Source organism: Phyllobates terribilis, unplaced genomic scaffold, assembly GCF_046119375.1.
Source record: "Phyllobates terribilis strain yellow unplaced genomic scaffold, ASM4611937v1 Scaffold_971__1_contigs__length_502685, whole genome shotgun sequence".
NCBI classification, from domain to species: Eukaryota; Metazoa; Chordata; class Amphibia; order Anura; family Dendrobatidae; genus Phyllobates; species Phyllobates terribilis.
In genome coordinates, this window is record NW_027363731.1 from 252,244 (window position 1) to 276,376 (window position 24,133).

The 24,133-nt window shown below is 41.7% G+C and overlaps 27 non-coding genes across 27 annotated transcripts; 12 read left to right on the forward strand and 15 right to left on the reverse strand.

The window, feature by feature from the left end:
- Nucleotides 1-9: 9 nt before the first annotated feature.
- On the reverse strand, nucleotides 10-81 carry TRNAE-CUC (transfer RNA glutamic acid (anticodon CUC)). The gene has a single exon. It is a non-coding gene; the product is annotated as a tRNA-Glu (tRNA).
- Nucleotides 82-739: 658 nt separating this feature from the next.
- On the forward strand, nucleotides 740-812 carry TRNAT-CGU (transfer RNA threonine (anticodon CGU)). Its single transcript has one exon. It is a non-coding gene; the product is annotated as a tRNA-Thr (tRNA).
- Nucleotides 813-1,705: 893 nt separating this feature from the next.
- TRNAE-CUC (transfer RNA glutamic acid (anticodon CUC)) lies at nucleotides 1,706-1,777 on the reverse strand. Its single transcript has one exon. It is a non-coding gene; the product is annotated as a tRNA-Glu (tRNA).
- A 658-nt stretch (nucleotides 1,778-2,435) lies between these two features.
- TRNAT-UGU (transfer RNA threonine (anticodon UGU)) lies at nucleotides 2,436-2,508 on the forward strand. Its single transcript has one exon. It is a non-coding gene; the product is annotated as a tRNA-Thr (tRNA).
- Nucleotides 2,509-3,402: 894 nt separating this feature from the next.
- On the reverse strand, nucleotides 3,403-3,474 carry TRNAE-CUC (transfer RNA glutamic acid (anticodon CUC)). Its single transcript has one exon. It is a non-coding gene; the product is annotated as a tRNA-Glu (tRNA).
- A 658-nt stretch (nucleotides 3,475-4,132) lies between these two features.
- Nucleotides 4,133-4,205, forward strand: TRNAT-CGU (transfer RNA threonine (anticodon CGU)). The gene has a single exon. It is a non-coding gene; the product is annotated as a tRNA-Thr (tRNA).
- Nucleotides 4,206-5,098: 893 nt separating this feature from the next.
- On the reverse strand, nucleotides 5,099-5,170 carry TRNAE-CUC (transfer RNA glutamic acid (anticodon CUC)). The gene has a single exon. It is a non-coding gene; the product is annotated as a tRNA-Glu (tRNA).
- Nucleotides 5,171-5,828: 658 nt separating this feature from the next.
- Nucleotides 5,829-5,901, forward strand: TRNAT-CGU (transfer RNA threonine (anticodon CGU)). The gene has a single exon. It is a non-coding gene; the product is annotated as a tRNA-Thr (tRNA).
- Nucleotides 5,902-6,795: 894 nt separating this feature from the next.
- TRNAE-CUC (transfer RNA glutamic acid (anticodon CUC)) lies at nucleotides 6,796-6,867 on the reverse strand. The gene has a single exon. It is a non-coding gene; the product is annotated as a tRNA-Glu (tRNA).
- A 658-nt stretch (nucleotides 6,868-7,525) lies between these two features.
- On the forward strand, nucleotides 7,526-7,598 carry TRNAT-CGU (transfer RNA threonine (anticodon CGU)). The gene has a single exon. It is a non-coding gene; the product is annotated as a tRNA-Thr (tRNA).
- An 893-nt stretch (nucleotides 7,599-8,491) lies between these two features.
- On the reverse strand, nucleotides 8,492-8,563 carry TRNAE-CUC (transfer RNA glutamic acid (anticodon CUC)). The gene has a single exon. It is a non-coding gene; the product is annotated as a tRNA-Glu (tRNA).
- A 658-nt stretch (nucleotides 8,564-9,221) lies between these two features.
- Nucleotides 9,222-9,294, forward strand: TRNAT-CGU (transfer RNA threonine (anticodon CGU)). Its single transcript has one exon. It is a non-coding gene; the product is annotated as a tRNA-Thr (tRNA).
- An 893-nt stretch (nucleotides 9,295-10,187) lies between these two features.
- On the reverse strand, nucleotides 10,188-10,259 carry TRNAE-CUC (transfer RNA glutamic acid (anticodon CUC)). Its single transcript has one exon. It is a non-coding gene; the product is annotated as a tRNA-Glu (tRNA).
- A 658-nt stretch (nucleotides 10,260-10,917) lies between these two features.
- Nucleotides 10,918-10,990, forward strand: TRNAT-CGU (transfer RNA threonine (anticodon CGU)). Its single transcript has one exon. It is a non-coding gene; the product is annotated as a tRNA-Thr (tRNA).
- An 893-nt stretch (nucleotides 10,991-11,883) lies between these two features.
- On the reverse strand, nucleotides 11,884-11,955 carry TRNAE-CUC (transfer RNA glutamic acid (anticodon CUC)). Its single transcript has one exon. It is a non-coding gene; the product is annotated as a tRNA-Glu (tRNA).
- Nucleotides 11,956-12,613: 658 nt separating this feature from the next.
- Nucleotides 12,614-12,686, forward strand: TRNAT-CGU (transfer RNA threonine (anticodon CGU)). Its single transcript has one exon. It is a non-coding gene; the product is annotated as a tRNA-Thr (tRNA).
- An 893-nt stretch (nucleotides 12,687-13,579) lies between these two features.
- TRNAE-CUC (transfer RNA glutamic acid (anticodon CUC)) lies at nucleotides 13,580-13,651 on the reverse strand. The gene has a single exon. It is a non-coding gene; the product is annotated as a tRNA-Glu (tRNA).
- A 658-nt stretch (nucleotides 13,652-14,309) lies between these two features.
- TRNAT-CGU (transfer RNA threonine (anticodon CGU)) lies at nucleotides 14,310-14,382 on the forward strand. Its single transcript has one exon. It is a non-coding gene; the product is annotated as a tRNA-Thr (tRNA).
- An 892-nt stretch (nucleotides 14,383-15,274) lies between these two features.
- On the reverse strand, nucleotides 15,275-15,346 carry TRNAE-CUC (transfer RNA glutamic acid (anticodon CUC)). The gene has a single exon. It is a non-coding gene; the product is annotated as a tRNA-Glu (tRNA).
- Nucleotides 15,347-16,004: 658 nt separating this feature from the next.
- Nucleotides 16,005-16,077, forward strand: TRNAT-CGU (transfer RNA threonine (anticodon CGU)). Its single transcript has one exon. It is a non-coding gene; the product is annotated as a tRNA-Thr (tRNA).
- Nucleotides 16,078-16,970: 893 nt separating this feature from the next.
- Nucleotides 16,971-17,042, reverse strand: TRNAE-CUC (transfer RNA glutamic acid (anticodon CUC)). The gene has a single exon. It is a non-coding gene; the product is annotated as a tRNA-Glu (tRNA).
- Nucleotides 17,043-18,666: 1,624 nt separating this feature from the next.
- Nucleotides 18,667-18,738, reverse strand: TRNAE-CUC (transfer RNA glutamic acid (anticodon CUC)). Its single transcript has one exon. It is a non-coding gene; the product is annotated as a tRNA-Glu (tRNA).
- A 658-nt stretch (nucleotides 18,739-19,396) lies between these two features.
- Nucleotides 19,397-19,469, forward strand: TRNAT-CGU (transfer RNA threonine (anticodon CGU)). The gene has a single exon. It is a non-coding gene; the product is annotated as a tRNA-Thr (tRNA).
- An 892-nt stretch (nucleotides 19,470-20,361) lies between these two features.
- Nucleotides 20,362-20,433, reverse strand: TRNAE-CUC (transfer RNA glutamic acid (anticodon CUC)). Its single transcript has one exon. It is a non-coding gene; the product is annotated as a tRNA-Glu (tRNA).
- A 1,627-nt stretch (nucleotides 20,434-22,060) lies between these two features.
- Nucleotides 22,061-22,132, reverse strand: TRNAE-CUC (transfer RNA glutamic acid (anticodon CUC)). The gene has a single exon. It is a non-coding gene; the product is annotated as a tRNA-Glu (tRNA).
- Nucleotides 22,133-22,790: 658 nt separating this feature from the next.
- On the forward strand, nucleotides 22,791-22,863 carry TRNAT-CGU (transfer RNA threonine (anticodon CGU)). Its single transcript has one exon. It is a non-coding gene; the product is annotated as a tRNA-Thr (tRNA).
- Nucleotides 22,864-23,756: 893 nt separating this feature from the next.
- Nucleotides 23,757-23,828, reverse strand: TRNAE-CUC (transfer RNA glutamic acid (anticodon CUC)). Its single transcript has one exon. It is a non-coding gene; the product is annotated as a tRNA-Glu (tRNA).
- Nucleotides 23,829-24,133: the final 305 nt, after the last annotated feature.

Sequence of the window (24,133 nt, forward strand, 5' to 3'; positions counted from 1 at the left end):
AAAGGTGCATTCCCATACCGGGAGTCGAACCCGGGCCACCTGGGTGAGAACCAGGAATCCTAACCGCTAGACCATATGGGAAAAGATGCGCTAACGTCTCAGTGACATTATGAAAAAAATAAGTTTTCTGCTATGCACAATAAACTTCTGCAGATCTGCAGGTGCAACTTGCTTCGTTAGCGCAGTAGGTAGTGCGTCAGTCTCGTAATCTGAAGGTTGTGAGTTTGAGCCTCACACGGGGCACTGTTCCCTCCTTTTCTCGAGAGATTTTGTCACCAACTTATAACTTTTCCATTCAATTCTACAACGTTTTCCATTAGAAAGGAAATGGGAATCCAAATAACTTACAGGACCCATGAGTTGTTGAGTCTCTTGACACTTTGGTGTAAAAAGGGGTGGTTGAGAATGAGTTGAGCTACGAATCCAAATTGAATCTTGCGTGAAGGGTCAGAATGAAGTGCCAAAACGCGGGCGTTCAGCATTTTTGCCTGAAAAAAACAAATCCTACCTGAAATACGTTTGTTTTAAAAACACACGTCAGTCTTTGAATGTTGGCAACGGTGTAGAAAAGGATGTGTTTCCATACCGGGAGTCGAACCCAGGCCACCTGGGTGAAAACCAGGAATCCTAAGCGCTAGACCATACGGGAGAAGATGTACTGCCAGCTCACTTACAATATGAAAAAAAAGAGGTGTACTGCTTTGCACAAGCAACTTCCGCAGATTATTACATGCATCTTGCCTCGTTAGCGCAGCAGGTAGCGCGTCAGTCTCGTAATCTGAAGGTCGTGAGTTCGATTCTCACATGGGGCACTGGTACCTTGTTTCCGTAACTGATTTTGCCACTATCTTGGCTAGAGAGTCACAGCTCTCTTCCATTCAGTAACAAAACATCACCAATTGATGGAAGGGGAGCTCCAATGACAGACAGGGATAAAGGCTTGTTGAGTCCCTTAACACCCAGGAATTAAAAGTGAGAGATATGAATGGTTTGAGATATGACATCAAATAAGCTTTTGTGCAAATAAATATCCAAAAAACCTGGTGGTCTGCATTTTTGGCTGCAAAGAGCAGTTCCAACCTAAACTGATTCTGTCTGCAAGGCACGTGTCGGCTTTGGAATGTGGACACTAGTCCCAAAAAAAAGTCTCTCCCATAGCAGGAATTGAACCAGTCAACCAGGAATACTAACTAAGTCTTTCTCCACATGGTGTAAGCAGTACAGTAAACAGCAAGACAGGTGTAAAAAAAAAAAAAAAAAAAAAGAGTGTTTTGCTTTGAATACAAAACATAAACATTACAAGAGCTAAAACACGCTACATGGTCAAGGTTTTTGGCACGTCAGTTGAATAATTTGAAGATCACGAGTTTTTTGCTCACAAGTGCCATCCTCCTTTTCTCAAGAGATTTTGTCACTAACTCTAAACTTTCCAATTCAGTTCTAAACTGTTTCCGATTAGAAAGAACATGGGAGCCCTAATGACTGACAGGACACATGGCTTGTTGAGTCCCTTGACACTTTTGTGTAAAACTGTGTAGTTGAAAAAGGCTTAAGCTATGAAACAAAAGGAAATCTTTTGCAAAAGTCATAATGCATCGCCAATGTTAAGTATTTTTGTTGCAAAGTGAAAATCTACCAGAAACATTTTTGATTGAAAAACACACGTCAGTCTTTGAATGGTGGCAGTAGCTAAGATAAAGGTGCATTCCCATACCGGGAGTCGAACCCGGGCCACCTGGGTGAGAACCAGGAATCCTAACCGCTAGACCATATGGGAAAAGATGCGCTAACGTCTCAGTGACATTATGAAAAAAATAAGTTTTCTGCTATGCACAATAAACTTCTGCAGATCTGCAGGTGCAACTTGCTTCGTTAGCGCAGTAGGTAGTGCGTCAGTCTCGTAATCTGAAGGTTGTGAGTTTGAGCCTCACACGGGGCACTGTTCCCTCCTTTTCTCGAGAGATTTTGTCACCAACTTATAACTTTTCCATTCAATTCTACAACGTTTTCCATTAGAAAGGAAATGGGAATCCAAATAACTTACAGGACCCATGAGTTGTTGAGTCTCTTGACACTTTGGTGTAAAAAGGGGTGGTTGAGAATGAGTTGAGCTACGAATCCAAATTGAATCTTGCGTGAAGGGTCAGAATGAAGTGCCAAAACGCGGGCGTTCAGCATTTTTGCCTGAAAAAAACAAATCCTACCTGAAATACGTTTGTTTTAAAAACACACGTCAGTCTTTGAATGTTGGCAACGGTGTAGAAAAGGATGTGTTTCCATACCGGGAGTCGAACCCAGGCCACCTGGGTGAAAACCAGGAATCCTAAGCGCTAGACCATACGGGAGAAGATGTACTGCCAGCTCACTTACAATATGAAAAAAAAGAGGTGTACTGCTTTGCACAAGCAACTTCCGCAGATTACTACATGCATCTTGCCTCGTTAGCGCAGCAGGTAGCGCGTCAGTCTTGTAATCTGAAGGTCGTGAGTTCGATTCTCACATGGGGCACTGGTACCTTGTTTCCGTAACTGATTTTGCCACTATCTTGGCTAGAGAGTCACAGCTCTTTTCCATTCAGTAACAAAACATCACCAATTGATGGAAGGGGAGCTCCAATGACAGACAGGGATAAAGGCTTGTTGAGTCCCTTAACACCCAGGAATTAAAAGTGAGAGATATGAATGGTTTGAGATATGACATCAAATAAGCTTTTGTGCAAATAAATATCCAAAAAACCTGGTGGTCTGCATTTTTGGCTGCAAAGAGCAGTTCCAACCTAAACTGATTCTGTCTGCAAGGCACGTGTCGGCTTTGGAATGTGGACACTAGTCCCAAAAAAAAGTCTCTCCCATAGCAGGAATTGAACCAGTCAACCAGGAATACTAACTAAGTCTTTCTCCACATGGTGTAAGCAGTACAGTAAACAGCAAGACAGGTGTAAAAAAAAAAAAAAAAAAAAAAGAGTGTTTTGCTTTGAATACAAAACATAAACATTACAAGAGCTAAAACACGCTACATGGTCAAGGTTTTTGGCACGTCAGTTGAATAATTTGAAGATCACGAGTTTTTTGCTCACAAGTGCCATCCTCCTTTTCTCAAGAGATTTTGTCACTAACTCTGAACTTTCCAATTCAGTTCTAAACTGTTTCCGATTAGAAAGAACATGGGAGCCCTAATGACTGACAGGACACATGGCTTGTTGAGTCCCTTGACACTTTTGTGTAAAACTGTGTAGTTGAAAAAGGCTTAAGCTATGAAACAAAAGGAAATCTTTTGCAAAAGTCATAATGCATCGCCAATGTTAAGTATTTTTGTTGCAAAGTGAAAATCTACCAGAAACATTTTTGATTGAAAAACACGCGTCAGTCTTTGAATGGTGGCAGTAGCTAAGATAAAGGTGCATTCCCATACCGGGAGTCGAACCCGGGCCACCTGGGTGAGAACCAGGAATCCTAACCGCTAGACCATATGGGAAAAGATGCGCTAACGTCTCAGTGACATTATGAAAAAAATAAGTTTTCTGCTATGCACAATAAACTTCTGCAGATCTGCAGGTGCAACTTGCTTCGTTAGCGCAGTAGGTAGTGCGTCAGTCTCGTAATCTGAAGGTTGTGAGTTTGAGCCTCACACGGGGCACTGTTCCCTCCTTTTCTCGAGAGATTTTGTCACCAACTTATAACTTTTCCATTCAATTCTACAACGTTTTCCATTAGAAAGGAAATGGGAATCCAAATAACTTACAGGACCCATGAGTTGTTGAGTCTCTTGACACTTTGGTGTAAAAAGGGGTGGTTGAGAATGAGTTGAGCTACGAATCCAAATTGAATCTTGCGTGAAGGGTCAGAATGAAGTGCCAAAACGCGGGCGTTCAGCATTTTTGCCTGAAAAAAACAAATCCTACCTGAAATACGTTTGTTTTAAAAACACACGTCAGTCTTTGAATGTTGGCAACGGTGTAGAAAAGGATGTGTTTCCATACCGGGAGTCGAACCCAGGCCACCTGGGTGAAAACCAGGAATCCTAAGCGCTAGACCATACGGGAGAAGATGTACTGCCAGCTCACTTACAATATGAAAAAAAAGAGGTGTACTGCTTTGCACAAGCAACTTCCGCAGATTATTACATGCATCTTGCCTCGTTAGCGCAGCAGGTAGCGCGTCAGTCTCGTAATCTGAAGGTCGTGAGTTCGATTCTCACATGGGGCACTGGTACCTTGTTTCCGTAACTGATTTTGCCACTATCTTGGCTAGAGAGTCACAGCTCTCTTCCATTCAGTAACAAAACATCACCAATTGATGGAAGGGGAGCTCCAATGACAGACAGGGATAAAGGCTTGTTGAGTCCCTTAACACCCAGGAATTAAAAGTGAGAGATATGAATGGTTTGAGATATGACATCAAATAAGCTTTTGTGCAAATAAATATCCAAAAAACCTGGTGGTCTGCATTTTTGGCTGCAAAGAGCAGTTCCAACCTAAACTGATTCTGTCTGCAAGGCACGTGTCGGCTTTGGAATGTGGACACTAGTCCCAAAAAAAAGTCTCTCCCATAGCAGGAATTGAACCAGTCAACCAGGAATACTAACTAAGTCTTTCTCCACATGGTGTAAGCAGTACAGTAAACAGCAAGACAGGTGTAAAAAAAAAAAAAAAAAAAAAGAGTGTTTTGCTTTGAATACAAAACATAAACATTACAAGAGCTAAAACACGCTACATGGTCAAGGTTTTTGGCACGTCAGTTGAATAATTTGAAGATCACGAGTTTTTTGCTCACAAGTGCCATCCTCCTTTTCTCAAGAGATTTTGTCACTAACTCTGAACTTTCCAATTCAGTTCTAAACTGTTTCCGATTAGAAAGAACATGGGAGCCCTAATGACTGACAGGACACATGGCTTGTTGAGTCCCTTGACACTTTTGTGTAAAACTGTGTAGTTGAAAAAGGCTTAAGCTATGAAACAAAAGGAAATCTTTTGCAAAAGTCATAATGCATCGCCAATGTTAAGTATTTTTGTTGCAAAGTGAAAATCTACCAGAAACATTTTTGATTGAAAAACACGCGTCAGTCTTTGAATGGTGGCAGTAGCTAAGATAAAGGTGCATTCCCATACCGGGAGTCGAACCCGGGCCACCTGGGTGAGAACCAGGAATCCTAACCGCTAGACCATATGGGAAAAGATGCGCTAACGTCTCAGTGACATTATGAAAAAAATAAGTTTTCTGCTATGCACAATAAACTTCTGCAGATCTGCAGGTGCAACTTGCTTCGTTAGCGCAGTAGGTAGTGCGTCAGTCTCGTAATCTGAAGGTTGTGAGTTTGAGCCTCACACGGGGCACTGTTCCCTCCTTTTCTCGAGAGATTTTGTCACCAACTTATAACTTTTCCATTCAATTCTACAACGTTTTCCATTAGAAAGGAAATGGGAATCCAAATAACTTACAGGACCCATGAGTTGTTGAGTCTCTTGACACTTTGGTGTAAAAAGGGGTGGTTGAGAATGAGTTGAGCTACGAATCCAAATTGAATCTTGCGTGAAGGGTCAGAATGAAGTGCCAAAACGCGGGCGTTCAGCATTTTTGCCTGAAAAAAACAAATCCTACCTGAAATACGTTTGTTTTAAAAACACACGTCAGTCTTTGAATGTTGGCAACGGTGTAGAAAAGGATGTGTTTCCATACCGGGAGTCGAACCCAGGCCACCTGGGTGAAAACCAGGAATCCTAAGCGCTAGACCATACGGGAGAAGATGTACTGCCAGCTCACTTACAATATGAAAAAAAAGAGGTGTACTGCTTTGCACAAGCAACTTCCGCAGATTATTACATGCATCTTGCCTCGTTAGCGCAGCAGGTAGCGCGTCAGTCTCGTAATCTGAAGGTCGTGAGTTCGATTCTCACATGGGGCACTGGTACCTTGTTTCCGTAACTGATTTTGCCACTATCTTGGCTAGAGAGTCACAGCTCTTTTCCATTCAGTAACAAAACATCACCAATTGATGGAAGGGGAGCTCCAATGACAGACAGGGATAAAGGCTTGTTGAGTCCCTTAACACCCAGGAATTAAAAGTGAGAGATATGAATGGTTTGAGATATGACATCAAATAAGCTTTTGTGCAAATAAATATCCAAAAAACCTGGTGGTCTGCATTTTTGGCTGCAAAGAGCAGTTCCAACCTAAACTGATTCTGTCTGCAAGGCACGTGTCGGCTTTGGAATGTGGACACTAGTCCCAAAAAAAAGTCTCTCCCATAGCAGGAATTGAACCAGTCAACCAGGAATACTAACTAAGTCTTTCTCCACATGGTGTAAGCAGTACAGTAAACAGCAAGACAGGTGTAAAAAAAAAAAAAAAAAAAAAAGAGTGTTTTGCTTTGAATACAAAACATAAACATTACAAGAGCTAAAACACGCTACATGGTCAAGGTTTTTGGCACGTCAGTTGAATAATTTGAAGATCACGAGTTTTTTGCTCACAAGTGCCATCCTCCTTTTCTCAAGAGATTTTGTCACTAACTCTGAACTTTCCAATTCAGTTCTAAACTGTTTCCGATTAGAAAGAACATGGGAGCCCTAATGACTGACAGGACACATGGCTTGTTGAGTCCCTTGACACTTTTGTGTAAAACTGTGTAGTTGAAAAAGGCTTAAGCTATGAAACAAAAGGAAATCTTTTGCAAAAGTCATAATGCATCGCCAATGTTAAGTATTTTTGTTGCAAAGTGAAAATCTACCAGAAACATTTTTGATTGAAAAACACGCGTCAGTCTTTGAATGGTGGCAGTAGCTAAGATAAAGGTGCATTCCCATACCGGGAGTCGAACCCGGGCCACCTGGGTGAGAACCAGGAATCCTAACCGCTAGACCATATGGGAAAAGATGCGCTAACGTCTCAGTGACATTATGAAAAAAATAAGTTTTCTGCTATGCACAATAAACTTCTGCAGATCTGCAGGTGCAACTTGCTTCGTTAGCGCAGTAGGTAGTGCGTCAGTCTCGTAATCTGAAGGTTGTGAGTTTGAGCCTCACACGGGGCACTGTTCCCTCCTTTTCTCGAGAGATTTTGTCACCAACTTATAACTTTTCCATTCAATTCTACAACGTTTTCCATTAGAAAGGAAATGGGAATCCAAATAACTTACAGGACCCATGAGTTGTTGAGTCTCTTGACACTTTGGTGTAAAAAGGGGTGGTTGAGAATGAGTTGAGCTACGAATCCAAATTGAATCTTGCGTGAAGGGTCAGAATGAAGTGCCAAAACGCGGGCGTTCAGCATTTTTGCCTGAAAAAAACAAATCCTACCTGAAATACGTTTGTTTTAAAAACACACGTCAGTCTTTGAATGTTGGCAACGGTGTAGAAAAGGATGTGTTTCCATACCGGGAGTCGAACCCAGGCCACCTGGGTGAAAACCAGGAATCCTAAGCGCTAGACCATACGGGAGAAGATGTACTGCCAGCTCACTTACAATATGAAAAAAAAGAGGTGTACTGCTTTGCACAAGCAACTTCCGCAGATTATTACATGCATCTTGCCTCGTTAGCGCAGCAGGTAGCGCGTCAGTCTCGTAATCTGAAGGTCGTGAGTTCGATTCTCACATGGGGCACTGGTACCTTGTTTCCGTAACTGATTTTGCCACTATCTTGGCTAGAGAGTCACAGCTCTCTTCCATTCAGTAACAAAACATCACCAATTGATGGAAGGGGAGCTCCAATGACAGACAGGGATAAAGGCTTGTTGAGTCCCTTAACACCCAGGAATTAAAAGTGAGAGATATGAATGGTTTGAGATATGACATCAAATAAGCTTTTGTGCAAATAAATATCCAAAAAACCTGGTGGTCTGCATTTTTGGCTGCAAAGAGCAGTTCCAACCTAAACTGATTCTGTCTGCAAGGCACGTGTCGGCTTTGGAATGTGGACACTAGTCCCAAAAAAAAGTCTCTCCCATAGCAGGAATTGAACCAGTCAACCAGGAATACTAACTAAGTCTTTCTCCACATGGTGTAAGCAGTACAGTAAACAGCAAGACAGGTGTAAAAAAAAAAAAAAAAAAAAAGAGTGTTTTGCTTTGAATACAAAACATAAACATTACAAGAGCTAAAACACGCTACATGGTCAAGGTTTTTGGCACGTCAGTTGAATAATTTGAAGATCACGAGTTTTTTGCTCACAAGTGCCATCCTCCTTTTCTCAAGAGATTTTGTCACTAACTCTGAACTTTCCAATTCAGTTCTAAACTGTTTCCGATTAGAAAGAACATGGGAGCCCTAATGACTGACAGGACACATGGCTTGTTGAGTCCCTTGACACTTTTGTGTAAAACTGTGTAGTTGAAAAAGGCTTAAGCTATGAAACAAAAGGAAATCTTTTGCAAAAGTCATAATGCATCGCCAATGTTAAGTATTTTTGTTGCAAAGTGAAAATCTACCAGAAACATTTTTGATTGAAAAACACGCGTCAGTCTTTGAATGGTGGCAGTAGCTAAGATAAAGGTGCATTCCCATACCGGGAGTCGAACCCGGGCCACCTGGGTGAGAACCAGGAATCCTAACCGCTAGACCATATGGGAAAAGATGCGCTAACGTCTCAGTGACATTATGAAAAAAATAAGTTTTCTGCTATGCACAATAAACTTCTGCAGATCTGCAGGTGCAACTTGCTTCGTTAGCGCAGTAGGTAGTGCGTCAGTCTCGTAATCTGAAGGTTGTGAGTTTGAGCCTCACACGGGGCACTGTTCCCTCCTTTTCTCGAGAGATTTTGTCACCAACTTATAACTTTTCCATTCAATTCTACAACGTTTTCCATTAGAAAGGAAATGGGAATCCAAATAACTTACAGGACCCATGAGTTGTTGAGTCTCTTGACACTTTGGTGTAAAAAGGGGTGGTTGAGAATGAGTTGAGCTACGAATCCAAATTGAATCTTGCGTGAAGGGTCAGAATGAAGTGCCAAAACGCGGGCGTTCAGCATTTTTGCCTGAAAAAAACAAATCCTACCTGAAATACGTTTGTTTTAAAAACACACGTCAGTCTTTGAATGTTGGCAACGGTGTAGAAAAGGATGTGTTTCCATACCGGGAGTCGAACCCAGGCCACCTGGGTGAAAACCAGGAATCCTAAGCGCTAGACCATACGGGAGAAGATGTACTGCCAGCTCACTTACAATATGAAAAAAAAGAGGTGTACTGCTTTGCACAAGCAACTTCCGCAGATTATTACATGCATCTTGCCTCGTTAGCGCAGCAGGTAGCGCGTCAGTCTCGTAATCTGAAGGTCGTGAGTTCGATTCTCACATGGGGCACTGGTACCTTGTTTCCGTAACTGATTTTGCCACTATCTTGGCTAGAGAGTCACAGCTCTTTTCCATTCAGTAACAAAACATCACCAATTGATGGAAGGGGAGCTCCAATGACAGACAGGGATAAAGGCTTGTTGAGTCCCTTAACACCCAGGAATTAAAAGTGAGAGATATGAATGGTTTGAGATATGACATCAAATAAGCTTTTGTGCAAATAAATATCCAAAAAACCTGGTGGTCTGCATTTTTGGCTGCAAAGAGCAGTTCCAACCTAAACTGATTCTGTCTGCAAGGCACGTGTCGGCTTTGGAATGTGGACACTAGTCCCAAAAAAAAGTCTCTCCCATAGCAGGAATTGAACCAGTCAACCAGGAATACTAACTAAGTCTTTCTCCACATGGTGTAAGCAGTACAGTAAACAGCAAGACAGGTGTAAAAAAAAAAAAAAAAAAAAAGAGTGTTTTGCTTTGAATACAAAACATAAACATTACAAGAGCTAAAACACGCTACATGGTCAAGGTTTTTGGCACGTCAGTTGAATAATTTGAAGATCACGAGTTTTTTGCTCACAAGTGCCATCCTCCTTTTCTCAAGAGATTTTGTCACTAACTCTGAACTTTCCAATTCAGTTCTAAACTGTTTCCGATTAGAAAGAACATGGGAGCCCTAATGACTGACAGGACACATGGCTTGTTGAGTCCCTTGACACTTTTGTGTAAAACTGTGTAGTTGAAAAAGGCTTAAGCTATGAAACAAAAGGAAATCTTTTGCAAAAGTCATAATGCATCGCCAATGTTAAGTATTTTTGTTGCAAAGTGAAAATCTACCAGAAACATTTTTGATTGAAAAACACGCGTCAGTCTTTGAATGGTGGCAGTAGCTAAGATAAAGGTGCATTCCCATACCGGGAGTCGAACCCGGGCCACCTGGGTGAGAACCAGGAATCCTAACCGCTAGACCATATGGGAAAAGATGCGCTAACGTCTCAGTGACATTATGAAAAAAATAAGTTTTCTGCTATGCACAATAAACTTCTGCAGATCTGCAGGTGCAACTTGCTTCGTTAGCGCAGTAGGTAGTGCGTCAGTCTCGTAATCTGAAGGTTGTGAGTTTGAGCCTCACACGGGGCACTGTTCCCTCCTTTTCTCGAGAGATTTTGTCACCAACTTATAACTTTTCCATTCAATTCTACAACGTTTTCCATTAGAAAGGAAATGGGAATCCAAATAACTTACAGGACCCATGAGTTGTTGAGTCTCTTGACACTTTGGTGTAAAAAGGGGTGGTTGAGAATGAGTTGAGCTACGAATCCAAATTGAATCTTGCGTGAAGGGTCAGAATGAAGTGCCAAAACGCGGGCGTTCAGCATTTTTGCCTGAAAAAAACAAATCCTACCTGAAATACGTTTGTTTTAAAAACACACGTCAGTCTTTGAATGTTGGCAACGGTGTAGAAAAGGATGTGTTTCCATACCGGGAGTCGAACCCAGGCCACCTGGGTGAAAACCAGGAATCCTAAGCGCTAGACCATACGGGAGAAGATGTACTGCCAGCTCACTTACAATATGAAAAAAAAGAGGTGTACTGCTTTGCACAAGCAACTTCCGCAGATTATTACATGCATCTTGCCTCGTTAGCGCAGCAGGTAGCGCGTCAGTCTCGTAATCTGAAGGTCGTGAGTTCGATTCTCACATGGGGCACTGGTACCTTGTTTCCGTAACTGATTTTGCCACTATCTTGGCTAGAGAGTCACAGCTCTTTTCCATTCAGTAACAAAACATCACCAATTGATGGAAGGGGAGCTCCAATGACAGACAGGGATAAAGGCTTGTTGAGTCCCTTAACACCCAGGAATTAAAAGTGAGAGATATGAATGGTTTGAGATATGACATCAAATAAGCTTTTGTGCAAATAAATATCCAAAAAACCTGGTGGTCTGCATTTTTGGCTGCAAAGAGCAGTTCCAACCTAAACTGATTCTGTCTGCAAGGCACGTGTCGGCTTTGGAATGTGGACACTAGTCCCAAAAAAAAGTCTCTCCCATAGCAGGAATTGAACCAGTCAACCAGGAATACTAACTAAGTCTTTCTCCACATGGTGTAAGCAGTACAGTAAACAGCAAGACAGGTGTAAAAAAAAAAAAAAAAAAAAAGAGTGTTTTGCTTTGAATACAAAACATAAACATTACAAGAGCTAAAACACGCTACATGGTCAAGGTTTTTGGCACGTCAGTTGAATAATTTGAAGATCACGAGTTTTTTGCTCACAAGTGCCATCCTCCTTTTCTCAAGAGATTTTGTCACTAACTCTGAACTTTCCAATTCAGTTCTAAACTGTTTCCGATTAGAAAGAACATGGGAGCCCTAATGACTGACAGGACACATGGCTTGTTGAGTCCCTTGACACTTTTGTGTAAAACTTTGTAGTTGAAAAAGGCTTAAGCTATGAAACAAAAGGAAATCTTTTGCAAAAGTCATAATGCATCGCCAATGTTAAGTATTTTTGTTGCAAAGTGAAAATCTACCAGAAACATTTTTGATTGAAAAACACGCGTCAGTCTTTGAATGGTGGCAGTAGCTAAGATAAAGGTGCATTCCCATACCGGGAGTCGAACCCGGGCCACCTGGGTGAGAACCAGGAATCCTAACCGCTAGACCATATGGGAAAAGATGCGCTAACGTCTCAGTGACATTATGAAAAAAATAAGTTTTCTGCTATGCACAATAAACTTCTGCAGATCTGCAGGTGCAACTTGCTTCGTTAGCGCAGTAGGTAGTGCGTCAGTCTCGTAATCTGAAGGTTGTGAGTTTGAGCCTCACACGGGGCACTGTTCCCTCCTTTTCTCGAGAGATTTTGTCACCAACTTATAACTTTTCCATTCAATTCTACAACGTTTTCCATTAGAAAGGAAATGGGAATCCAAATAACTTACAGGACCCATGAGTTGTTGAGTCTCTTGACACTTTGGTGTAAAAAGGGGTGGTTGAGAATGAGTTGAGCTACGAATCCAAATTGAATCTTGCGTGAAGGGTCAGAATGAAGTGCCAAAACGCGGGCGTTCAGCATTTTTGCCTGAAAAAAACAAATCCTACCTGAAATACGTTTGTTTTAAAAACACACGTCAGTCTTTGAATGTTGGCAACGGTGTAGAAAAGGATGTGTTTCCATACCGGGAGTCGAACCCAGGCCACCTGGGTGAAAACCAGGAATCCTAAGCGCTAGACCATACGGGAGAAGATGTACTGCCAGCTCACTTACAATATGAAAAAAAAGAGGTGTACCGCTTTGCACAAGCAACTTCCGCAGATTATTACATGCATCTTGCCTCGTTAGCGCAGCAGGTAGCGCGTCAGTCTCGTAATCTGAAGGTCGTGAGTTCGATTCTCACATGGGGCACTGGTACCTTGTTTCCGTAACTGATTTTGCCACTATCTTGGCTAGAGAGTCACAGCTCTCTTCCATTCAGTAACAAAACATCACCAATTGATGGAAGGGGAGCTCCAATGACAGACAGGGATAAAGGCTTGTTGAGTCCCTTAACACCCAGGAATTAAAAGTGAGAGATATGAATGGTTTGAGATATGACATCAAATAAGCTTTTGTGCAAATAAATATCCAAAAAACCTGGTGGTCTGCATTTTTGGCTGCAAAGAGCAGTTCCAACCTAAACTGATTCTGTCTGCAAGGCACGTGTCGGCTTTGGAATGTGGACACTAGTCCCAAAAAAAAGTCTCTCCCATAGCAGGAATTGAACCAGTCAACCAGGAATACTAACTAAGTCTTTCTCCACATGGTGTAAGCAGTACAGTAAACAGCAAGACAGGTGTAAAAAAAAAAAAAAAAAAAAAGAGTGTTTTGCTTTGAATACAAAACATAAACATTACAAGAGCTAAAACACGCTACATGGTCAAGGTTTTTGGCACGTCAGTTGAATAATTTGAAGATCACGAGTTTTTTGCTCACAAGTGCCATCCTCCTTTTCTCAAGAGATTTTGTCACTAACTCTGAACTTTCCAATTCAGTTCTAAACTGTTTCCGATTAGAAAGAACATGGGAGCCCTAATGACTGACAGGACACATGGCTTGTTGAGTCCCTTGACACTTTTGTGTAAAACTGTGTAGTTGAAAAAGGCTTAAGCTATGAAACAAAAGGAAATCTTTTGCAAAAGTCATAATGCATCGCCAATGTTAAGTATTTTTGTTGCAAAGTGAAAATCTACCAGAAACATTTTTGATTGAAAAACACGCGTCAGTCTTTGAATGGTGGCAGTAGCTAAGATAAAGGTGCATTCCCATACCGGGAGTCGAACCCGGGCCACCTGGGTGAGAACCAGGAATCCTAACCGCTAGACCATATGGGAAAAGATGCGCTAACGTCTCAGTGACATTATGAAAAAAATAAGTTTTCTGCTATGCACAATAAACTTCTGCAGATCTGCAGGTGCAACTTGCTTCGTTAGCGCAGTAGGTAGTGCGTCAGTCTCGTAATCTGAAGGTTGTGAGTTTGAGCCTCACACGGGGCACTGTTCCCTCCTTTTCTCGAGAGATTTTGTCACCAACTTATAACTTTTCCATTCAATTCTACAACGTTTTCCATTAAAAAGGAAATGGGAATCCAAATAACTTACAGGACCCATGAGTTGTTGAGTCTCTTGACACTTTGGTGTAAAAAGGGGTGGTTGAGAATGAGTTGAGCTACGAATCCAAATTGAATCTTGCGTGAAGGGTCAGAATGAAGTGCCAAAACGCGGGCGTTCAGCATTTTTGCCTGAAAAAAACAAATCCTACCTGAAATACGTTTGTTTTAAAAACACACGTCAGTCTTTGAATGTTGGCAACGGTGTAGAAAAGGATGTGTTTCCATACCGGGAGTCGAACCCAGGCCACCTGGGTGAAAACCAGGAATCCTAAGCGCTAGACCATACGGGAGAAGATGTACTGCCAGCTCACTTACAATATGAAAAAAAAGAGGTGTACTGCTTTGCACAAGCAACTTCCGCAGATTATTACATGCATCTTGCCTCGTTAGCGCAGCAGGTAGCGCGTCAGTCTCGTAATCTGAAGGTCGTGAGTTCGATTCTCACATGGGGCACTGGTACCTTGTTTCCGTAACTGATTTTGCCACTATCTTGGCTAGAGAGTCACAGCTCTTTTCCATTCAGTAACAAAACATCACCAATTGATGGAAGGGGAGCTCCAATGACAGACAGGGATAAAGGCTTGTTGAGTCCCTTAACACCCAGGAATTAAAAGTGAGAGATATGAATGGTTTGAGATATGACATCAAATAAGCTTTTGTGCAAATAAATATCCAAAAAATCTGGTGGTCTGCATTTTTGGCTGCAAAGAGCAGTTCCAACCTAAACTGATTCTGTCTGCAAGGCACGTGTCGGCTTTGGAATGTGGACACTAGTCCCAAAAAAAGTCTCTCCCATAGCAGGAATTGAACCAGTCAACCAGGAATACTAACTAAGTCTTTCTCCACATGGTGTAAGCAGTACAGTAAACAGCAAGACAGGTGTAAAAAAAAAAAAAAAAAAAAAGAGTGTTTTGCTTTGAATACAAAACATAAACATTACAAGAGCTAAAACACGCTACATGGTCAAGGTTTTTGGCACGTCAGTTGAATAATTTGAAGATCACGAGTTTTTTGCTCACAAGTGCCATCCTCCTTTTCTCAAGAGATTTTGTCACTAACTCTGAACTTTCCAATTCAGTTCTAAACTGTTTCCGATTAGAAAGAACATGGGAGCCCTAATGACTGACAGGACACATGGCTTGTTGAGTCCCTTGACACTTTTGTGTAAAACTGTGTAGTTGAAAAAGGCTTAAGCTATGAAACAAAAGGAAATCTTTTGCAAAAGTCATAATACATCGCCAATGTTAAGTATTTTTGTTGCAAAGTGAAAATCTACCAGAAACATTTTTGATTGAAAAACACGCGTCAGTCTTTGAATGGTGGCAGTAGCTAAGATAAAGGTGCATTCCCATACCGGGAGTCGAACCCGGGCCACCTGGGTGAGAACCAGGAATCCTAACCGCTAGACCATATGGGAAAAGATGCGCTAACGTCTCAGTGACATTATGAAAAAAATAAGTTTTCTGCTATGCACAATAAACTTCTGCAGATCTGCAGGTGCAACTTGCTTCGTTAGCGCAGTAGGTAGTGCGTCAGTCTCGTAATCTGAAGGTTGTGAGTTTGAGCCTCACACGGGGCACTGTTCCCTCCTTTTCTCGAGAGATTTTGTCACCAACTTATAACTTTTCCATTCAATTCTACAACGTTTTCCATTAGAAAGGAAATGGGAATCCAAATAACTTACAGGACCCATGAGTTGTTGAGTCTCTTGACACTTTGGTGTAAAAAGGGGTGGTTGAGAATGAGTTGAGCTACGAATCCAAATTGAATCTTGCGTGAAGGGTCAGAATGAAGTGCCAAAACGCGGGCGTTCAGCATTTTTGCCTGAAAAAAACAAATCCTACCTGAAATACGTTTGTTTTAAAAACACACGTCAGTCTTTGAATGTTGGCAACGGTGTAGAAAAGGATGTGTTTCCATACCGGGAGTCGAACCCAGGCCACCTGGGTGAAAACCAGGAATCCTAAGCGCTAGACCATACGGGAGAAGATGTACTGCCAGCTCACTTACAATATGAAAAAAAAGAGGTGTACTGCTTTGCACAAGCAACTTCCGCAGATTATTACATGCATCTTGCCTCGTTAGCGCAGCAGGTAGCGCGTCAGTCTCGTAATCTGAAGGTCGTGAGTTCGATTCTCACATGGGGCACTGGTACCTTGTTTCCGTAACTGATTTTGCCACTATCTTGGCTAGAGAGTCACAGCTCTTTTCCATTCAGTAACAAAACATCACCAATTGATGGAAGGGGAGCTCCAATGACAGACAGGGATAAAGGCTTGTTGAGTCCCTTAACACCCAGGAATTAAAAGTGAGAGATATGAATGGTTTGAGATATGACATCAAATAAGCTTTTGTGCAAATAAATATCCAAAAAATCTGGTGGTCTGCATTTTTGGCTGCAAAGAGCAGTTCCAACCTAAACTGATTCTGTCTGCAAGGCACGTGTCGGCTTTGGAATGTGGACACTAGTCCCAAAAAAAAGTCTCTCCCATAGCAGGAATTGAACCAGTCAACCAGGAATACTAACTAAGTCTTTCTCCACATGGTGTAAGCAGTACAGTAAACAGCAAGACAGGTGTAAAAAAAAAAAAAAAAAAAAAGAGTGTTTTGCTTTGAATACAAAACATAAACATTACAAGAGCTAAAACACGCTACATGGTCAAGGTTTTTGGCACGTCAGTTGAATAATTTGAAGATCACGAGTTTTTTGCTCACAAGTGCCATCCTCCTTTTCTCAAGAGATTTTGTCACTAACTCTGAACTTTCCAATTCAGTTCTAAACTGTTTCCGATTAGAAAGAACATGGGAGCCCTAATGACTGACAGGACACATGGCTTGTTGAGTCCCTTGACACTTTTGTGTAAAACTGTGTAGTTGAAAAAGGCTTAAGCTATGAAACAAAAGGAAATCTTTTGCAAAAGTCATAATGCATCGCCAATGTTAAGTATTTTTGTTGCAAAGTGAAAATCTACCAGAAACATTTTTGATTGAAAAACACGCGTCAGTCTTTGAATGGTGGCAGTAGCTAAGATAAAGGTGCATTCCCATACCGGGAGTCGAACCCGGGCCACCTGGGTGAGAACCAGGAATCCTAACCGCTAGACCATATGGGAAAAGATGCGCTAACGTCTCAGTGACATTATGAAAAAAATAAGTTTTCTGCTATGCACAATAAACTTCTGCAGATCTGCAGGTGCAACTTGCTTCGTTAGCGCAGTAGGTAGTGCGTCAGTCTCGTAATCTGAAGGTTGTGAGTTTGAGCCTCACACGGGGCACTGTTCCCTCCTTTTCTCGAGAGATTTTGTCACCAACTTATAACTTTTCCATTCAATTCTACAACGTTTTCCATTAGAAAGGAAATGGGAATCCAAATAACTTACAGGACCCATGAGTTGTTGAGTCTCTTGACACTTTGGTGTAAAAAGGGGTGGTTGAGAATGAGTTGAGCTACGAATCCAAATTGAATCTTGCGTGAAGGGTCAGAATGAAGTGCCAAAACGCGGGCGTTCAGCATTTTTGCCTGAAAAAAACAAATCCTACCTGAAATACGTTTGTTTTAAAAACACACGTCAGTCTTTGAATGTTGGCAACGGTGTAGAAAAGGATGTGTTTCCATACCGGGAGTCGAACCCAGGCCACCTGGGTGAAAACCAGGAATCCTAAGCGCTAGACCATACGGGAGAAGATGTACTGCCAGCTCACTTACAATATGAAAAAAAAAGAGGTGTACTGCTTTGCACAAGCAACTTCCGCAGATTATTACATGCATCTTGCCTCGTTAGCGCAGCAGGTAGCGCGTCAGTCTCGTAATCTGAAGGTCGTGAGTTCGATTCTCACAAGGGGCACTGGTACCTTGTTTCCGTAACTGATTTTGCCACTATCTTGGCTAGAGAGTCACAGCTCTTTTCCATTCAGTAACAAAACATCACCAATTGATGGAAGGGGAGCTCCAATGACAGACAGGGATAAAGGCTTGTTGAGTCCCTTAACACCCAGGAATTAAAAGTGAGAGATATGAATGGTTTGAGATATGACATCAAATAAGCTTTTGTGCAAATAAATATCCAAAAAATCTGGTGGTCTGCATTTTTGGCTGCAAAGAGCAGTTCCAACCTAAACTGATTCTGTCTGCAAGGCACGTGTCGGCTTTGGAATGTGGACACTAGTCCCAAAAAAAAGTCTCTCCCATAGCAGGAATTGAACCAGTCAACCAGGAATACTAACTAAGTCTTTCTCCACATGGTGTAAGCAGTACAGTAAACAGCAAGACAGGTGTAAAAAAAAAAAAAAAAAAAAGAGTGTTTTGCTTTGAATACAAAACATAAACATTACAAGAGCTAAAACACGCTACATGGTCAAGGTTTTTGGCACGTCAGTTGAATAATTTGAAGATCACGAGTTTTTTGCTCACAAGTGCCATCCTCCTTTTCTCAAGAGATTTTGTCACTAACTCTGAACTTTCCAATTCAGTTCTAAACTGTTTACGATTAGAAAGAACATGGGAGCCCTAATGACTGACAGGACACATGGCTTGTTGAGTCCCTTGACACTTTTGTGTAAAACTGTGTAGTTGAAAAAGGCTTAAGCTATGAAACAAAAGGAAATCTTTTGCAAAAGTCATAATGCATCGCCAATGTTAAGTATTTTTGTTGCAAAGTGAAAATCTACCAGAAACATTTTTGATTGAAAAACACGCGTCAGTCTTTGAATGGTGGCAGTAGCTAAGATAAAGGTGCATTCCCATACCGGGAGTCGAACCCGGGCCACCTGGGTGAGAACCAGGAATCCTAACCGCTAGACCATATGGGAAAAGATGCGCTAACGTCTCAGTGACATTATGAAAAAAATAAGTTTTCTGCTATGCACAATAAACTTCTGCAGATCTGCAGGTGCAACTTGCTTCGTTAGCGCAGTAGGTAGTGCGTCAGTCTCGTAATCTGAAGGTTGTGAGTTTGAGCCTCACACGGGGCACTGTTCCCTCCTTTTCTCGAGAGATTTTGTCACCAACTTATAACTTTTCCATTCAATTCTACAACGTTTTCCATTAGAAATGAAATGGGAATCCAAATAACTTACAGGACCCATGAGTTGTTGAGTCTCTTGACACTTTGGTGTAAAAAGGGGTGGTTGAGAATGAGTTGAGCTACGAATCCAAATTGAATCTTGCGTGAAGGGTCAGAATGAAGTGCCAAAACGCGGGCGTTCAGCATTTTTGCCTGAAAAAAACAAATCCTACCTGAAATACGTTTGTTTTAAAAACACACGTCAGTCTTTGAATGTTGGCAACGGTGTAGGAAAGGATGTGTTTCCATACCGGGAGTCGAACCCAGGCCACCTGGGTGAAAACCAGGAATCCTAAGCGCTAGACCATACGGGAGAAGATGTACTGCCAGCTCACTTACAATATGAAAAAAAAGAGGTGTACTGCTTTGCACAAGCAACTTCCGCAGATTATTACATGCATCTTGCCTCGTTAGCGCAGCAGGTAGCGCGTCAGTCTCGTAATCTGAAGGTCGTGAGTTCGATTCTCACATGGGGCACTGGTACCTTGTTTCCGTAACTGATTTTGCCACTATCTTGGCTAGAGAGTCACAGCTCTTTTCCATTCAGTAACAAAACATCACCAATTGATGGAAGGGGAGCTCCAATGACAGACAGGGATAAAGGCTTGTTGAGTCCCTTAACACCCAGGAATTAAAAGTGAGAGATATGAATGGTTTGAGATATGACATCAAATAAGCTTTTGTGCAAATAAATATCCAAAAAATCTGGTGGTCTGCATTTTTGGCTGCAAAGAGCAGTTCCAACCTAAACTGATTCTGTCTGCAAGGCACGTGTCGGCTTTGGAATGTGGACACTAGTCCCAAAAAAAGTCTCTCCCATAGCAGGAATTGAACCAGTCAACCAGGAATACTAACTAAGTCTTTCTCCACATGGTGTAAGCAGTACAGTAAACAGCAAGACAGGTGTAAAAAAAAAAAAAAAAAAAAAGAGTGTTTTGCTTTGAATACAAAACATAAACATTACAAGAGCTAAAACACGCTACATGGTCAAGGTTTTTGGCACGTCAGTTGAATAATTTGAAGATCACGAGTTTTTTGCTCACAAGTGCCATCCTCCTTTTCTCAAGAGATTTTGTCACTAACTCTGAACTTTCCAATTCAGTTCTAAACTGTTTCCGATTAGAAAGAACATGGGAGCCCTAATGACTGACAGGACACATGGCTTGTTGAGTCCCTTGACACTTTTGTGTAAAACTGTGTAGTTGAAAAAGGCTTAAGCTATGAAACAAAAGGAAATCTTTTGCAAAAGTCATAATACATCGCCAATGTTAAGTATTTTTGTTGCAAAGTGAAAATCTACCAGAAACATTTTTGATTGAAAAACACGCGTCAGTCTTTGAATGGTGGCAGTAGCTAAGATAAAGGTGCATTCCCATACCGGGAGTCGAACCCGGGCCACCTGGGTGAGAACCAGGAATCCTAACCGCTAGACCATATGGGAAAAGATGCGCTAACGTCTCAGTGACATTATGAAAAAAATAAGTTTTCTGCTATGCACAATAAACTTCTGCAGATCTGCAGGTGCAACTTGCTTCGTTAGCGCAGTAGGTAGTGCGTCAGTCTCGTAATCTGAAGGTTGTGAGTTTGAGCCTCACACGGGGCACTGTTCCCTCCTTTTCTCGAGAGATTTTGTCACCAACTTATAACTTTTCCATTCAATTCTACAACGTTTTCCATTAGAAAGGAAATGGGAATCCAAATAACTTACAGGACCCATGAGTTGTTGAGTCTCTTGACACTTTGGTGTAAAAAGGGGTGGTTGAGAATGAGTTGAGCTACGAATCCAAATTGAATCTTGCGTGAAGGGTCAGAATGAAGTGCCAAAACGCGGGCGTTCAGCATTTTTGCCTGAAAAAAACAAATCCTACCTGAAATACGTTTGTTTTAAAAACACACGTCAGTCTTTGAATGTTGGCAACGGTGTAGAAAAGGATGTGTTTCCATACCGGGAGTCGAACCCAGGCCACCTGGGTGAAAACCAGGAATCCTAAGCGCTAGACCATACGGGAGAAGATGTACTGCCAGCTCACTTACAATATGAAAAAAAAAGAGGTGTACTGCTTTGCACAAGCAACTTCCGCAGATTATTACATGCATCTTGCCTCGTTAGCGCAGCAGGTAGCGCGTCAGTCTCGTAATCTGAAGGTCGTGAGTTCGATTCTCACAAGGGGCACTGGTACCTTGTTTCCGTAACTGATTTTGCCACTATCTTGGCTAGAGAGTCACAGCTCTTTTCCATTCAGTAACAAAACATCACCAATTGATGGAAGGGGAGCTCCAATGACAGACAGGGATAAAGGCTTGTTGAGTCCCTTAACACCCAGGAATTAAAAGTGAGAGATATGAATGGTTTGAGATATGACATCAAATAAGCTTTTGTGCAAATAAATATCCAAAAAATCTGGTGGTCTGCATTTTTGGCTGCAAAGAGCAGTTCCAACCTAAACTGATTCTGTCTGCAAGGCACGTGTCGGCTTTGGAATGTGGACACTAGTCCCAAAAAAAAGTCTCTCCCATAGCAGGAATTGAACCAGTCAACCAGGAATACTAACTAAGTCTTTCTCCACATGGTGTAAGCAGTACAGTAAACAGCAAGACAGGTGTAAAAAAAAAAAAAAAAAAAAAAAGAGTGTTTTGCTTTGAATACAAAACATAAACATTACAAGAGCTAAAACACGCTACATGGTCAAGGTTTTTGGCACGTCAGTTGAATAATTTGAAGATCACGAGTTTTTTGCTCACAAGTGCCATCCTCCTTTTCTCAAGAGATTTTGTCACTAACTCTGAACTTTCCAATTCAGTTCTAAACTGTTTACGATTAGAAAGAACATGGGAGCCCTAATGACTGACAGGACACATGGCTTGTTGAGTCCCTTGACACTTTTGTGTAAAACTGTGTAGTTGAAAAAGGCTTAAGCTATGAAACAAAAGGAAATCTTTTGCAAAAGTCATAATGCATCGCCAATGTTAAGTATTTTTGTTGCAAAGTGAAAATCTACCAGAAACATTTTTGATTGAAAAACACGCGTCAGTCTTTGAATGGTGGCAGTAGCTAAGATAAAGGTGCATTCCCATACCGGGAGTCGAACCCGGGCCACCTGGGTGAGAACCAGGAATCCTAACCGCTAGACCATATGGGAAAAGATGCGCTAACGTCTCAGTGACATTATGAAAAAAATAAGTTTTCTGCTATGCACAATAAACTTCTGCAGATCTGCAGGTGCAACTTGCTTCGTTAGCGCAGTAGGTAGTGCGTCAGTCTCGTAATCTGAAGGTTGTGAGCTTGAGCCTCACACGGGGCACTGTTCCCTCCTTTTCTCGAGAGATTTTGTCACCAACTTATAACTTTTCCATTCAATTCTACAACGTTTTCCATTAGAAAGGAAATGGGAATCCAAATAACTTACAGGACCCATGAGTTGTTGAGTCTCTTGACACTTTGGTGTAAAAAGGGGTGGTTGAGAATGAGTTGAGCTACGAATCCAAATTGAATCTTGCGTGAAGGGTCAGAATGAAGTGCCAAAACGCGGGCGTTCAGCATTTTTGCCTGAAAAAAACAAATCCTACCTGAAATACGTTTGTTTTAAAAACACACGTCAGTCTTTGAATGTTGGCAACGGTGTAGAAAAGGATGTGTTTCCATACCGGGAGTCGAACCCAGGCCACCTGGGTGAAAACCAGGAATCCTAAGCGCTAGACCATACGGGAGAAGATGTACTGCCAGCTCACTTACAATATGAAAAAAAAGAGGTGTACTGCTTTGCACAAGCAACTTCCGCAGATTATTACATGCATCTTGCCTCGTTAGCGCAGCAGGTAGCGCGTCAGTCTCGTAATCTGAAGGTCGTGAGTTCGATTCTCACATGGGGCACTGGTACCTTGTTTCCGTAACTGATTTTGCCACTATCTTGGCTAGAGAGTCACAGCTCTTTTCCATTCAGTAACAAAACATCACCAATTGATGGAAGGGGAGCTCCAATGACAGACAGGGATAAAGGCTTGTTGAGTCCCTTAACACCCAGGAATTAAAAGTGAGAGATATGAATGGTTTGAGATATGACATCAAATAAGCTTTTGTGCAAATAAATATCCAAAAAATCTGGTGGTCTGCATTTTTGGCTGCAAAGAGCAGTTCCAACCTAAACTGATTCTGTCTGCAAGGCACGTGTCGGCTTTGGAATGTGGACACTAGTCCCAAAAAAAAGTCTCTCCCATAGCAGGAATTGAACCAGTCAACCAGGAATACTAACTAAGTCTTTCTCCACATGGTGTAAGCAGTACAGTAAACAGCAAGACAGGTGTAAAAAAAAAAAAAAAAAAAAAGAGTGTTTTGCTTTGAATACAAAACATAAACATTACAAGAGCTAAAACACGCTACATGGTCAAGGTTTTTGGCACGTCAGTTGAATAATTTGAAGATCACGAGTTTTTTGCTCACAAGTGCCATCCTCCTTTTCTCAAGAGATTTTGTCACTAACTCTGAACTTTCCAATTCAGTTCTAAACTGTTTCCGATTAGAAAGAACATGGGAGCCCTAATGACTGACAGGACACATGGCTTGTTGAGTCCCTTGACACTTTTGTGTAAAACTGTGTAGTTGAAAAAGGCTTAAGCTATGAAACAAAAGGAAATCTTTTGCAAAAGTCATAATGCATCGCCAATGTTAAGTATTTTTGTTGCAAAGTGAAAATCTACCAGAAACATTTTTGATTGAAAAACACGCGTCAGTCTTTGAATGGTGGCAGTAGCTAAGATAAAGGTGCATTCCCATACCGGGAGTCGAACCCGGGCCACCTGGGTGAGAACCAGGAATCCTAACCGCTAGACCATATGGGAAAAGATGCGCTAACGTCTCAGTGACATTATGAAAAAAATAAGTTTTCTGCTATGCACAATAAACTTCTGCAGATCTGCAGGTGCAACTTGCTTCGTTAGCGCAGTAGGTAGTGCGTCAGTCTCGTAATCTGAAGGTTGTGAGTTTGAGCCTCACACGGGGCACTGTTCCCTCCTTTTCTCGAGAGATTTTGTCACCAACTTATAACTTTTCCATTCAATTCTACAACGTTTTCCATTAGAAAGGAAATGGGAATCCAAATAACTTACAGGACCCATGAGTTGTTGAGTCTCTTGACACTTTGGTG